Here is a 13827-nt window from a genome sequence, read left to right on the forward strand (position 1 = left end):
AACGGTTTCTACATGTGCCTGCCACTTTTTAAGGGGCCAAAAGTAATGGGACAAACTAAACAATCCTAAATCTAACTTTCACTTTTTAATACTTTGTTGCAAATCCTTTGCAGGCAATTACAGCCTGAAGTCTGGAACGCATAGACATCACCAGATGCTGGGTTTCATCCCTGGTGATGCTCTGCCAGGCCTCTACTGCAAATGTCTTCAGTTCCTGCTTGTTCTTGCGCCATTTTCCCTTCAGTTTTGTCTTCATCAAGTGAAATGCATGCTCAATCGGATTCAGGTCAGGGGATTGACTTGGTCATTGCATAACATTCCACTTTTTAGCCTTAAAAACTCTTTTGCTGCTTTTGCAGTATGCTTCGGGTCATTGTCCATCTGCACTGTGAAGCGCTGTCCAATGAGTTCTGAAGCATTTGACTGAATATGAGCATATAATATTGCCCAAAACACTTCAGAATTCATTCTACTGCTTTTGTCAGCAGTCACATCATCAATAAATACAAGGGAACCAGTTCCATTGGCAGCCATACATGCCCACGCCATGACACTACCACCACCATGCTTCACTGATGAGGTGGTATGTTTTGGATCATGAGCAGTTCCTTTCCGTCTCTTCTCTTCCCATCACTCTGGTTCAAGTTGATCTTTGTCTCATCTGTCCATAGGATGTTGTTCCAGAACTGTAATGGCTTTTTTGGATGTTGTTTGGCAAACTCTAATCTGGTCTTCCTGTTTTTGTGGCTCACCAATGGTTTGCATCTTGTGGTGAACCCTCTATATTCACTCTTTTGAAGTCTTCTCTTGATTGTTGACTTTGACACATATACATCTACCTCCTGGAGAGTGTTCTTGATTTGGCCAACTGTTGTGAAGGGGTTTTTCTTCACCAGGGAAATATTTCTTTTGTCATCCACCACAGTTGTTTTCCATGGTCCTCCGAGTCTTTTTTTTTTTTTGCATTCTGTTTTTATTAGAGGTTTCAAACAAAGAACGTACATCATACAGAAGCAAAACATTATCAACGTGTACGTGTCCAAATGTACGCAAATTAGAAACCACTTTTTTACATTTCAATAAACACATCACACAGTATAAAGAAGGTAAAGTAAAGTAAAAAGAAAAACTATATACTAAGTAACAAAAAATGGGGGAACAGGGAAGGGTCTTCATGTTTTAAAAGTAAGTGGTTAGCAATATAAAGAAGCTGCAGTCTATATTACGGGGTAATTACGGCTGGAAACATATAATTTCTATATTCCATAGAGTTTTTGTATTCCAACCATGGAAGCCAAGTATTAGTGAGAATAAAAGGGCTATTGATGGAGAGGGTTGAAGAGTCTTCCATTGACATGTAGTAATCGAGTCTTTGGAACCAGTCCCTACGTGTGGACGGGTTACAAGAGTTCCAAAGAATTGGAATGACAGCTCTTGCGGCATTACTCAAATGGCGCAGCAAGGACTTTTTGTAGTATCCCAGTGAGGACTCAGAATAATTTATTAACCAAAATGCTGGATCAGTGGGGACAGGCGCGCCTAAAATTTGTTGTGAAACGGAAATGACCTCCAACCAATATTTAGATAGCTGTGGACAGTCCCACCATATATGTAGTAATGACCCTGGAGCCCTAAGACATCTCCAGCAACAGTTGGATTTTGTTGGGAACATGGCATGTAATAGTGTAGGGTGTCTATACCATCTCATCAAAATTTTGTATTGCGTTTCCTTGATAATTGAGCAAGTTGAGCTGCAGTGTGCCTTGAGAAATATTGTTTGCCATTCTTGCTCTGTGAGGGTAATGCCTAAATCTAATTCCCATTTTTTAGCCCAAGGAGGTATGATACAGGAAGGGTTGTTAAGGAGTATCTGGTAGATAGCAGAAATTGTGTGGGATGGATCGGTTGGTGAAATGCAAAGTTTTTCGAAAGCAGTGAGATCTCGACTAGAAACATTCATTCTACCCGCAGAGGACAGGTAATGGAGAACTTGCAGGTATTTCCAAAAATCTGAATGAGGTATTGACCACCTTTCCTGGATATCAAGAAATGCTTTGATACCTGACTTAGTCACCAGCTGGCCAGTCCGAAAAAGGCCTTCCCGCACCCAGTTAGGGAATTGATTAAAATCAATACCAGGGGGAAAATCCGGGTTAGCCAAAAAAGAAGTAAGAGGTCCAAAGCGTGAAGAAATATAAGGGAGATTTCTTAAAGAATTCCACACCGAAAGGGAAGGAGAAATTGTTGGATGATGGAAATCTAGTTTAGGAATGGAAGGAAGCCAAGGTGTTATTTCAGGGGGAAATTTCATGAAGCGACCTTCAAGGGCAACCCATTGCTTCACCTCTCTATATCTAGTCCACTCAAGAATTCTATTAAGGTGGATAGTGTGATAGTATGCTTTGATATCTGGGAGTTGGAGACCACCCAGTTGTTTTGGTCGAGTTAGAAGAGTACGTTTAATCCTAGGTTGTTTCCTAGACCAAATAAATTGCTGAATTAAGACATTTAGCGAACGGAACCAGGAATCTGGAATCTGAATGGGCAAAGACTGAAAGAGGTAAAGCAATTTAGGAAGCGTATTCATCTTCACCATGCTTATTCTACCCAGCCAAGAAAGTTGTTTCAAATGCCAATGGGAATAGTCCATTCGAATGGAGGAGAGGATGGGAGAAAAATTAATATTAAAGAGATGCGACATGTTTTTAGGAATTTTAACCCCTAGATAGGTAATATGAGAAGGGTGCCAAGGGAATGGGAAAGCCGACTGCAAACCCGAAACTACAGAAGCATGCACAGACAGATTTAAGGCCCAAGATTTTGTGAAGTTAATTTTAAAGTTGGACAACTTTCCAAAACGGTCAAACTCATGCATCAAGTGAGGCAGAGACGTCACCGGGTGGGAAACAGTAGCCAATAGGTCATCCGCAAAAAGAGCCAGTTTGTGTTCCTGTTCACCTACCATAATCCCAGAAATAAGTGGATTGGCGCGTATAGATCCGGCCAGAGCCTCCATGCAAAGGATGAAAATCAATGGCGACAGAGGGCAGCCTTGTTGCGTGCCATTGTGTATGGAGAAAGATCCAGACAGCTCACCATTGACCCTCACCCTCGCCGAAGGACAGGAATAAAGGGCCAGAATTCTATGCAGTGTCACGGGACCCAATCCCATGTGTACCAGCACAGACCTCATAAAAGACCAATTAATTCTATCAAACGCTTTTTCAGCATCGGTGGAGAGTAGGATAATAGGGATCTTTGATTGAGTAGTAGCAAAGTGTACCAAATTGAGGACTTTTGTGGTATTATCACGTGCCTCCCGTCCCTTAACAAATCCGACTTGGTCAGTATGTATCAGCTGAGGAATGAGGGGGTTTAGCCTATTAGCTATTAGCTTGGCATATAATTTAAGGTCCATATTTAATAATGAAATGGGTCTGTAGCTCGAACACAGGGAGGGGTCCTTACCAGCTTTGGGGATGACTGAGATGTGTGCCTCTAGGAATTGTTTAGAAAATTGCAATTCCACTGAGATATGGTTGAAAGCCTTCAACATCATAGGGATTAGTTTATTCTGGAAACTCTTGTAATAACCTATGGTTAAGCCGTCAGGGCCAGGGCACTTTCCCGTAGGTGAAGAGGCTAATGCTAACTCTAGCTCACGCACAGAGAATGGAACCTCCAACGCCAGCTTATCTAGAGGTGAGATAGTAGGAAAGGAAATGGAAGCCAAATAATCAAGAACGTTTTGTGAAGTAAGAGGATTAGAGGATACAGGATTAGTATTAGGTAGGTTATAAAGAGAAGAATAATATTGTTGGAAGCATTCTGCAAGTTTAGAGGTTTCAACTTGAGGCCTTCCCCCACTATCCTTAAGTGTGTGTATGAATCCACATGCTCGCTGGGCTCTCAGCGCTCTAGCCAAAAGACGTCCCGGCTTATTACCCCAGTGATAAAAGCGACTTCTACACTTTTTAACGGACAACTGTATGTTGTTCGAAAGTAATTTGCTAAGAATATTACGAGATTCCATAAGCTTATGATAGTCCTCTTTAGACATGGTTTGTTTATGCGACGCCTCTAGTAATTTAATTTGTTGTAAAAGGGTCGAAATCTGTGCGGATTTTTGTTTTTTAATATAGGAGCCCAATTGTATAAGCTTACCACGGATAACGCACTTGTGCGCTTCCCATATTGAGATTGGGGAAGTTTCTGGTAAGTCGTTGTGGGTAATATAGTCAGATAGCGCAGTATCGATTTCGGCTTTACAGTATGTGTCCTGTAAGAAGGATTCATTTAATCGCCACGTCCATTGTTTAGAGGAAAAATGTGGAAGGATCAACGTCAATGAGACCGGAGCGTGATCTGACCATGTTATTGGCCCAATGTCAGCTTCAGCGAGCATGTGGAGGTGTCTATGGCTGAGGAATAGATAGTCCAGGCGAGAGTATGTGTTGTGAGGATGGGAATAAAAGGAGTAGTTACGGCCCGTGGGATATAATGTCCTCCAGGAGTCTGCCAGTTGGTAATTATGAAACAAAGTCTTGACTTTTTTGTACTTAGCAAGGGGATACCTAGGCGCATCCTTAGATATATCTAGTGAGGGGTCTGAGGACCAGTTAAGATCTCCTCCCAAAAGAACAATACCCTGAAGTAGGGGGTCAACCATATCCATTGCAGACCGGAGAAAATCATATTGGCCCTTGTTGGGGGCATAAATATTGATGAAAGTGAAGACCTGATTATATATGTGGCATGTAAGTAAGAGGAGTCTACCCGGAATCAATCTATGTATGTTTACATCAGAAATGGGGAGTTTGCGTGAGAAAATAATTGCGACGCCTTTCGACTTCCCCTCTGGGTTATTATTATAATAGGCAGCAGAATAATGTCTATCACACAAAGACTGAGGGCGCGCTGCAATTTTAAAATGTGTTTCCTGAACCAGTGCTACATCAACTCTATTTGCCCATAGAGCGCGCAACATTTGAGAACGCTTTTCTGGAGAATTTAATCCTCGGGCATTGACGGAGGAGATTAAAATTTTAGTAGGCAGGGACATTATGGATGGCAAAGAAATAATGGCATTCAAAGACCCAAGGGAAAAAAAAGAAAAAACAAATAAAGAAAAAAAAAAGAAAACAACATTGAAAAACAGACATTAACAAGATATGCAAGATAAACAATACTGAAAAACCCGCGACTGAAACCACGGAACAACAATTATGGTCCGAAGTCTCAGTAGTAATATACATTAAGCGGGTGAGGGGGCACAGGGGATTGGTGTCAACTTCAACCTCAAAAGGTTAGCAAGGTATAAAACTCTAGATATAAACATCAAGACATATTAAAGTTTAGTGAACATTACATTATGGGAAAATATAACACTGTCAATATTAAATATAAATTAGCTCTCTATAGTGAACATTATCCTAGAAAAGGGAAATGGAAATACACAATCAGGTAACTTCTGCTGCGGAATGATCTGGGGAAAACCTGTTTCGACGTTGAGGATTCCTGACCGTCTGCCAAGAGGAAGGCCGTGATTCAGTTGAGGGCAAGTCCCATTGAGCTAATGGTTCTTTCCAATCAGGAGTTTCAATTTTCGGAAGGCCCAGAGCAGAACAAAAGGATAATAGGTCAGAGGGGTTATAGAGAGTGTGCGATTTGCCTGAGAGAGTCACCTGCAGGTGGAAGGGGAATCCCCATCTGTACTTTAATTGGCGTTTGCGCAACTCATCAGTCAGTGGGCGTAGAGCTCGGCGCTGTTGCAGAGTGTGCCACGATAAGTCCTGAAAGATGTGAATAACATCGCCATTAAAATCCACACCATCTAGTTGCCTGACTTTCCGCATTATTTCCTCTTTTTGGGCAAAGTAGTGTAATCGGCAGATTACATCTCTCGGGCGGTCGGATGAGGAGCCACGCGGCCGCAAAGCTCGATGTACTCGGTCAAATTGTAGCTTGTCGTTTGGGTTATTGCCGAGAATTTCATTGAAAATCTTTGTTAAAGCATCGATTAAGTTTGAGGGGAGGACATCCTCAGGCAAGCCCCTGACGCGTATGTTATTTCTTCGGCCACGATTGTCCAAGTCTTCCATTCTGGTTTTAAGCGAGAGTAGTTCCCTTGATTGTTGGGCAACTATTGTTGTCAACTTAGACAAAGAGGAATCTGTGTGTTCTTGACTATCTTCTAGGGACGTAAGGCGGTCCGACAGTAAAGAAAGATCTTGCTTAACAGACGCCAATTCCTGACGAAGAGTATTTTGGATGTCTGACTTTGTCGGTAATGTCTTGACGTATGTCAGAAGTTCTTGTATGTCATTGTTGGACTTCGCAGAGGATTGCATTGCTGGGGTTTCCATTGACATAGGGCTAGGAGGATTTGATGGATCTGGTGAAGATGCTATTGAGTCAGAGATAGAGTCTTGTTTAGCAGGAGTTGGCAAGAGAAATGGACGTAGGTCAGATTGAGATGGTTCTGTTCTAGGATGAGGAGTCTCTTTCTTGTGAGCAGATTTCCCGGTTTTGCCCATGGCATATAGGTAGCTGAAAATGTAGGTTAATGATAGGCAGTAAACGTTCGTTTAAATGTTACGATGTCATATGAAAAGTTGAGGCAGTCGATCACCAACCCCCAGAGGCCAGGGGATTATTATATAGCCATTATGGATGTATAACGCCTTGTTTCATGGTAGTATGTTAGAGACAGTCATTGTGGTTAAGAGCCTTTTTTACATAAATATCGCTCAAAAGTGTTGTCGACAAAGGTGAAAAATATAAATCTACTGCCAAGTGCTGTTATGGCATGCAATAAAAGCTATGACCACCGGGGGGAGCACCAGTATCACTGGATCAGAGAACACTGTAATGGAGAATAATTACTGAGTCCAGCACAAGTTAAACAGGATAACGGACACCACAGAGGGTTATACAGAGAAAGAAGGCCCAGTCATCTCTTCAGAATGTTCCTTAAGGCAGACGACTCCCTGGAGACAACAACCCACACTTATAGTGAGTATGGACTGGGAGGGGTGTTATAGGTTTCAGTTGGGGCTGGAGGCTGTGTACATGTAGCCAGGGGGACACATCCGTGCGGCCTGCAGGGCTTTGCAAGACCCCCTTAAATGGTCACCAAGGAGGGCGGTGGGGCAGAGCCCAGTGTTAAAGCCTCTTCAAAGGGGAAAGAGCTGTGGGCTGATGTGTCACTTCACGGGGCCCAGCAGGAGCCAGCGGTGGCGGCAGCTGCGATTAAAACAGCACTCCTTAAAGCGGTGTCCAGGGGGCTTATAAGACGGAGTGGGAGAGGCACTCACCGGAGGATCCCCACGGAGGAAGGTAGCGGCACACCCCGGAAGATAGCTGGGGTCAGGAGCGGCAACATTAGCGGAGGCACAACCCGCGGACCACGGAGGCTCCAAACTCGAGGCCGCGGCTTCAGGGGGAGAAGTAGGCCTCAATCGAGCAGGGGGCTCAAATCGCTACAATAGTCCGGGCTATGGAGCCAGGGTGGTGTGGGCTCCCACAGGTGTCTGAGCAGCGATGTGTCAAGTGGGTAAGACGCAGGCTCTTCTCTATAAAGGACAGGTAAGGCAGGAGCTGTATAAAGCCACGTCTGTCCACTCTGCCAGTTAGGCCACGCCCCCCTCCGAGTCTTTTGGTGTTGCTGAGCTCTCTGGTGCGGTCTTTCTTTTTAAAAATGTTCCAAACATTTGATTTGGCCACACCTAATATTTTTGCTATCTCTCTGATGGGTTTGTTTTGATTTTTCAGCCTAATGATGGCTTGCTTCACTGATAGTGACAGCTCTTTGGATCTCATATTGAGAGTTGACAGCAACTGATTCCAAATGCAAATGTCACACCTAGAATCAACTCCAGACCTTTTACCTGCTTAATTGATAATGAAATAATGAGGGAATAGCCCACACCTGTCCATGAAATAGCTTTTGAGTTGATAGTCCCATTACTTTTGGCCCCTTAAAAAGTGGGAGGCACATATTGAAATTGTTGTAATTCCTACACCGTTCACCCGATTTGGATGTAATTACCCTCAAATTAAATCTGAAAGTCTGCAGTTAAAGCACATCTTGTTTGTTTCATTTCAAAACCATTGTGGTGGTGAATAGAGGCCAAAATCTGAAAATTCTGTCAATGTCCCAATAGTTATGGACCTGACGGTGAGACAAGTCACATGTAAGAAATATCGGTGACATCACAGTGATCTATTGGAGGGAAACAATCGATTCCTGCCCGTTCTCCGGACACTTTGTACCCAACGATTGTAGAGCCGCGTTCCTTCTCTCTCGCCTCTCACAGACGAAGGCTATAAAGTGGTTAATAGCGTGGAGCCTGATTCGCCATTTCCCCCACTCCTGAAAAAAAAATAATAATTTTTTGCAAGGACCGTCACCAGACCATCACCACATTATGTGGGTACTTTCTGGGGCTGAAAAATAAAGAAGAAACTTGGATAAAGCTACCAAGGTTATCACTACATGCATTTACCCAAGAAATAATTGGGTACGCATAACCATTTATCACGAGACTCACTATTCTGAAAATACTACACTATATTATTTTTCTTCTCCACTTGGCTCTGCAAAGAGCCTCTTCTTATCAAGGTCCTATTTGGCACCAGTAATCCGGGTCCAGCTCTATGTCATCCACCAACAAGATTTACAGACAAGCTTTAAAGAATTATCTTTTGGTACGCTCATTATTATTTGAGCACGGGCACCATCATTCATTAATTTATGACACTATTTTGGCGCTTGTCCTTTCCACCCCATTTTCCAGATCACTATTTCGTCTGACTGCCATACAGACCTACGGAAGGGACTGCTGCCTCCTCTTATTTGAAGGATTTAAGTGGTCGATTAACTATTCATATGTATGATACCAGCACTTCAATGTTGCAATCAGGATAATACACTGTGCGTGATCCAAGAAATACTATTTCCATATATATATATATATATATATATATATATATATATATATATATATACTGCACATACATATATATTTACACATTTACTTGAAACATTTTGGACATAACACTAGCACTCTGATGATATGTTCTATTTGATTCAGAGGACAATACACATATTTTATTCAGTATCTGAATCAAATATAACACAAAACATTTTTGCTATAGCAACCAGCACATTCCACAGTTAGACAGGTGGCCATCTGTTTCGCATTCAGGATACAGTGTATTTAAAGATTTCAATATGTGTTCATCTGCAAATAAAACATTTGATCAGCTTTGGAGCACTGCTATATTAAAGGTGATAAATTTAGAGCACTGTAAAAAAAATTGTGAGCAGTTACAAAAAGAACCTATTCATGTAAACGTTTCAATAATTATTTCCAAATAAATCATTATAAAGTTGAACGGTCTTTCCTCACATGGTTGGTGTAGAATAATTTATTACTTAAAACAGATTTGCATAGCGTAAAAGTTTAGGATTGTAATTTAGAAATATATTACTAGCACAAGCTTCCTGAGATGTTTCTGACACAACATGTCTTTCATTTGCACACATTGATTTTTCCAGTAATTTGCACAACTACTCTATGACAAATAACCTTTCACATTATGTCAAATGCTAAAACAAGGAGAGCTGAGTAAGGTATATAGTATGTACATCAAAACAAAGAACGGTGCTTCTGCCATAATGTAATTGATAAATGTAATAAATAAAAGATACCAAGAATAAGAAATGAAGGATAATGTCTAATGTGCACTTGTGCAATTAGGTAGATCCTATTAGTACATACATTTTGTATGTACTGACACTTTGTATGTTATGATTGATGGCATCCTAAATAGTGTTCTCTGACAGTATTATTGGTTAGTTTTGCTGTACTAGACTGATATAATTTGTAGTATTATCTATCTATCTATCTATCTATCTATCTATCCATCCTAACTGATACTTAGATGCTGCCAACACAGTAAAAATTTATCTAAGATTATGTATATTTGAGTGAGTATTTACACTTAATGGAAATTATATCTAATAATAACTGCTATAGTATATAACTTGAATTAACAATCAGAATGTTCTAACAATAGTAAACAATCCCATTGGAAATAATATGTGGAAGTGACAGATAACCAATCACAAAACCATATAAATACACTGAGACTATATCCGATAATATTAAAGGGTAAAATTGTCATACTGTATATAAAAAAGGTGAAATAAGTCAGATAAACTAATAGCAAGGCACAAAAGGAATAGACAAATTGAACAGTCAAACAGATCCGAGGTCAGGGCAGAGAGCAAACAGTCATTAAAAAAACAAATAAAACACAATCTGGAACAGTGAAGCACAACTGAAGTTGAAGCGACTGTATAACGGCCATGAGTTCTCACTGCCTATGTATTCCAGCATGATCCTATGAGAGGCTGATGGCACACTCCTGCATATTGTATGGCCCATCATAATTGCTAGGCAACCCTCAGTGATATGTCTCCCAACATTGCCCTTAGTATTCCTTCCCTTATTTAAGTGAATAGATAAAATCTCTTGGGGACTATTGAATAGTTGCTATGGGTGTTAATTGCCATAAAAATTACACGCAAATATAGCATACTGTATTTCCACACATTTGCGCAAATCTTATTATCATCAGCATGTATTTCCACCTGCCCTGTAGCATATGCAAAAGTAATGCCTAGTGAAATGTAAGTATTTGTGTTTCTGAGATACCACAATAGAACACCCTGGTCTGGTATTTGTATTACATAATAATATTCTCTAAATTGATATTTTGGTCAATGTACACAAAATTATTTTTAGTATATTCAATCATTTGTATAGTCATTGACCCAGGGTGCTCTGCAGATAATGTGGCTAAATCTACAGTATATAGAAAATGGAAAAGTATCTTCCACATTTTTAATAGAGAAATTAATTAGCTGACACTCTAAATTATTTTATAAAACAAAATGACAAGCAACTAAATAAATCATGTCCAACAAATTGGAAAAGGAAAGTGATTGGAATGTGTTTAAATTACAGTGGTTAGAAAATAGAATTTTTACTAATTGTCTTAAAAAAATGTTTTTAGCTAAATATTTGAAAGGGAATATAAAAAAGTAAAAAGCACAATATTAATAGTTGTAATGTATAATTTATTATAATTAGCAGTGTCACTGTCGCAAAGGATCAATAATCAAGTTTATTCTAATATTCTAATTTAGAGGGATTCTGTCTGATTACTAAATATCTAAATATAACAGTAGAGGGGTCTTCTGGTTTACAAAATTCTGTTTTATTTAATAGCTACAGTTCAAAACGAGAAAAAAAAAATCATGGTTATTATTATATTTATATACTGTACATATATATATATATATATATATATATATATATATATATATATATATGAAAAAAACAATAGTCTAGGAACTGGCGCTTTCTGATGATATAAAGTCAATTGGTGTCCAAGTGAAAAAAAGTGTCCTTGTTAAAAAATTGTCCTTATTTAAAGAATTCTAGAATAAAAATACACTTCTTCAAATAATAAGAGATGGCAGCTTTTTCCTCAGGGTGCTGATTTAGGCCAACAGCTAAATGAAATCTAGAGAAATGGGAAAGAGGAAAAGGCACCTGATAGTGTAGTATATTTAGTAGGAAGATGTTGGACATACAACAAGTAAGTTTTATGTGCGTACCAGATTTTTTAGGAGGAGTTAGTAGATATATTCCAATTATGAATATTCCAGTATTCTAAAAAAGTGACCCGTGCAATATAAATATATAGTAAAAAACGTGAAAAAATTAATAATAGTGTATTAAGGAGTGAATAAAAAATACTCTTAATAAAATTGATGTATGTATATAAAAAAAATTTAAATAGAATATGGGGGACAAAAAGGGTAATGACAATGTAGGGTGTATAAAATGGAGGGGGAAGGTACAATAGATAAAAACAAAATTACATAAATCGAGGTATATATTAGGTATAGCTAAGTAAAAAAATCATAAAACTTAGCTGAATAAAAAAGTCCAATAAAGTGCTGATGCAGGCACTTCAATAGCTGCCTGTTTCTTAGTCCATATGCTGGTGGATGGAGGAGGTCCCAACGCATTTCGTCTCTCTCAGACTTCTTCAAGGGGAGCAGGAATTATGAGACATAGCTCATCATGGTCCATTTTTATAGTAGTGCGCCTCATGTTTAATTAATTGGAAGATCCAGCATCACCTGGCCCGTGACCGGAAGTTGATTGTCCGGAGGTTCCGTTTGTAAATACCCTAACATGGAATCTCAGCAAACATGGCCGATTGCATAATATGCAGACCTCTTTCAATTCTTCCGCTTGCTTTTGATACTCCGGAAGCGAGTCCCGGTGTGACACGCACATGGAACGCACTCCCGGAAGTATCACCATACAGCGGCGGAAGTCACGTGTTACTTGAGCCGCACGCGACCCGCAAGCTCCAGAAATAAAGTTTTTTGATACTTCGTTTCTATAGTGCCAGTATTCACAATATTTCCCATGGAAGTAGCTTATATTTTAGTACAGAGCATGGTTAACCCATTGTACATTCTAGATACTATTGAGCATCCGCAGTGTTTATATTGTTTTGTCCCATAAAATACAGTTGCTAATATACTGAGCCAAACCATCAGATATATTTAATCAGTGTAGTAAATAAATAAATAATATAATAAATAAATAATAATAGAGACGGTAAAAAATTATTTGGGGAATAAAAGGACATTTCTCATGAATAAATATTTGCCTAGGGAATGGTAAAAAGCATATTTAACACATATTTAACAATTATTCTTATATTTCGTCTAAATAGATATTTCTTAATAGACACCCTTATAAGCTGTGAGTATTTCATTTGTCTTATTTCAGTAGTTACTTCGAAAGCATCTCAGTAGTCACTTTTATACTACGATTTACATTCAATAAACCCAGATTTGGACATAGGAACCTAGATATACGTGTATGTAAAGAAGATATATCCAACCTTGGATCATATTCAACATAATACATAAAATTCTCGACAAATAGGAATGAATGAAAACATAAATACATAAAACACCTAAAACTCATTTCAGAGCTTGTTAGGATTCATTTATTCTCTCTATGGCAATATACATTAGAAGACTTCTTAGTAAGCTTAATATGAGATTGCTCCTAAAAGAGGATCAGGTCTCTGCTTTTATACAATGGATTTTTCCTACAATATCTACTGCTCCTGGTATTCTTGGGTGGTCTTCCATCCCAGTACTAGCCAGGCCCATCACTGTATAGCTTCCAAGATCAGACGAGATTGGGCACTTCCAGTGTGGTATGGCCGTAGTTATTTGATACGATGTCCTGTATCTACTGAGAGTTCTGGCTCTTTATAGAAATGGAGCAATCTCATAGCTTTCATTTAGCCCATGTGGAGACAATGTATTAAGCTCATAGATCCAGTACATCTCCCTTTGAGATGATTTTCTAGCTAGATCACCTCCCCGGGGACCCAGGGTAACATGTTCAATAGCTCTGAAAGTCATATTATCTATTGAAGAATTGTGCTTTGTTAGGAAATATCTGGAAACTGAATGAGTAGTTAGTTTATTCTTGATATATCTGATGTGTTCCTGTATTTGAAGTTTTAGTGGGTGTTTTGTTTTCCCTACATATTTGAGTCCGCAAGGACATTCTATAAGATAAACCACAGAGGTGGTGTTGCAATTTGCAAATTGTTTCATATGATATTGCTTTGAATTATTATAATTAAAAAAGGTTTTTCTATTTGGATGAAGGTATCTACACACAATACAATGGCCACATTTGTAGGCAC

At 39.3% G+C, this 13827-nt stretch overlaps 1 pseudogene; it reads right to left on the reverse strand.

Annotated features, from left to right (window-relative positions):
• Positions 1-13221: 13221 nt before the first annotated feature.
• Positions 13222-13340, reverse strand: LOC148510556 (5S ribosomal RNA; annotated as a pseudogene).
• Between the last annotated feature and the right edge of the window lie 487 nt (positions 13341-13827).

The sequence above is a fragment of the Taudactylus pleione genome, unplaced genomic scaffold, assembly GCF_031769625.1.
Source record: "Taudactylus pleione unplaced genomic scaffold, aTauple2 ptg000316l, whole genome shotgun sequence".
Taxonomy (NCBI): domain Eukaryota; kingdom Metazoa; phylum Chordata; class Amphibia; order Anura; family Myobatrachidae; genus Taudactylus; species Taudactylus pleione.